We start from the raw sequence: 2,884 nt of genomic DNA, 5'->3' as shown, positions 1-2,884 counted from the left end.
TTTGCAGCCCAGCTGCTAACTTTATAATCATTGTTTTAAAAAGTAGTTAGACATCATATATGTGTATTGATGAATTTCCTGGCTGAGAGTACGACCTCATTGTATTTTATGGAGGTGAATTTCTCCAACTCATTATTTTCCCAGAGAAGAAAGACGGAAGAAAATAAAAACAAGTAAAACAATAACAACTGCCCTCCCAAAAAAAAAACCACCAGATTATTTTGCTCTGCTTCTTAAAAGATTCCTAATCCCAAAGTAAGAAACACAATAAAGTACCATGAGAGTAAAAATAAGAAATATATTAGGTACATACATAAAAATTAAAATAAGGCAATTAATAAAAAAGTATCAAATCAAATAATGAAAATAAAGCACAAAGTACAAAGGCAGCTAGACCCTACTTTCCAGGCAGAGCTGAAGCTCTGCAGCCTCTGTGGTCTGACAACTTGTTGGCAGCGAGTGGTCTGTGTGCAGTCTGGGGATGGGCCGTGGCCCATCACACTCACACTCACACTCACATTCCACACACACTCCATTCACACTTCACTCACACTCACACTCCAGTCACACTCACACTCACACTCCACTCACACTCAACTGCACTCACACACAAACTCACACTCACACTATAGTACACTCACACTCCACTCACACTCCCACTCACACTCCACTCACACTCACAGTCACACTACACTCACAATACACTCATACCCACACTCACACTCACAGTCACACTCACAATCACACTACTCTCACTCTCCACTCACACTCCATTCACACTCCAATCACAGTCCACTCATACTCACACTCACCCTCACAGTAACACTCACAATCACACTCCTCTCACCCTCCACTCACAATCACACTCACACACATACTCCACTCACACTCACACACAAACTCACACTCCACTTGCACTCACACTCACCCTCCACTCACACTCACAGTCACAATCACACACTCCACTCACACCAGAGTTGCACTCACAATCACAATCCACTCACACTCAACTCACACTCACACTACACCCACACTCACACTCACACTCACAGTCTACTCATACTCACACTCACACTCCACTCACAATCATACTCACACTCACACCCTGCACTCACACTCACACTCACACACTCCACTCACACCACAGGCACACTCACAATCACAATCCACTCACACTCACAATCACACTCACACTCCACTCACACTCACACGCCACTCACAGTCACACTCACACTCACAATCCACTTATACACCGCTCACACTCACACTCACACAGAAACTCCACTCACTCACACTCACAATCACATGAACATGCACTCTTGACTCACACTCGCACTCACACTCCACTCACACTCACACACATACTCACACTGACACTCCACTTACACCCCACTCATAGTCACAATCACACTCACACTCCAATTTCACTCCACTCACACTCACAATCACACTAACCCTCCACTCACACTGAACTCACACTCACACACTCCACTCACGCTCACACTAACACTCACACTCCACTCACACTTACACTCACAATCCACTAACACTTACACTCACACTCCACTCACAATCACATTCACAATCTCCTCATAGTCACACTCAAACTCCACTCACACTCAGACTCGACTCACACTCACACTCCACACAATCCATTCACACTCACACTCACACTCACACCACTCACACTCACACTCCACTCACACTCATACTCACACTCCACTCACACTTACACTCAAAATCACATTCACACTCCACTCACAGTCACAGTCACACTCACACTCCCCTCACACTCACACTCCCTCAAACTCACACTCACACTACACTCACACTCACACTCACACTCCTCTCATACTCCACACACATTCACATTCACAATCACATTCCACTCACACTCACACTCACACTCCACTCACACTCACACTCACACGCCTCTTGCACTCCACTCACATTCACACTCACACTCACACTCCGCTCACACTCACACTCCACTCAGACTCACACTCACACTCAAACGTACACTCCACTCACACTCACACTCACAATCACACTCCACTCACAACTCACACTCCACTCACAATCACACTCACACTCCACTCACACTCACACTCCTTCACACTCACATTCCTCTCACACTCACTCACACTCACACTCCACTCACACACTCACACTCCACTCACACTCACACTCCACTCACAATCAAACTCACACTCCACTCACACTCACACTCCACTCACCCACTCACACTCACACTCCATTCACACCTACACACCACTCACACTCACACTGACACTCAAACTCCACTCATACTCACACTCACACTCCACTCACACTCACACTCCACTCACAATCACACTCACACTCCACTAACACTCACACTCAAACTCACACTCCAATCACACTCAAACTCATGCTCCACTCCACTCAAATTCACAGTCACACTCCACTCACCCTATACTCACACTCACACTCAACTCCACTCACACTCCACTCACACTCACACTGACTCTCACACTCCACTCACATTCCACTCACACACTCACACTCCACTCACACTCTACTCACACTCACACTCCACTCACACTCCACTCACACTCACACCCACACTCAACTCACTCCACTCACATTCCACTCACACTCACACTCACACTCCACTCACACTCCACTCACACTCACACTCAACTCAACTCCACTCACACTCCACCTACACTCACACTCACACAGCAAATAGCGGGTATTTGTCTTTTCTAATGGCTTAGCAAGGCCCAACTTTTCTCTCCTTCATCTTCTGAGTCTCCTATGATATGAATGTATTCCCTTTCACTGTTATGAGAATTCCCGAAGTGAATGAGAACAAAGAATATTCCCCTTCTACGATTGACTT

Source organism: Vulpes lagopus, unplaced genomic scaffold, assembly GCF_018345385.1.
Source record: "Vulpes lagopus strain Blue_001 unplaced genomic scaffold, ASM1834538v1 ctg162, whole genome shotgun sequence".
Classification (NCBI taxonomy): Eukaryota; Metazoa; Chordata; class Mammalia; order Carnivora; family Canidae; genus Vulpes; species Vulpes lagopus.
The sequence above is the reverse complement of the archived record's forward strand: the minus strand, read 5'-3'. Positions refer to the sequence as shown.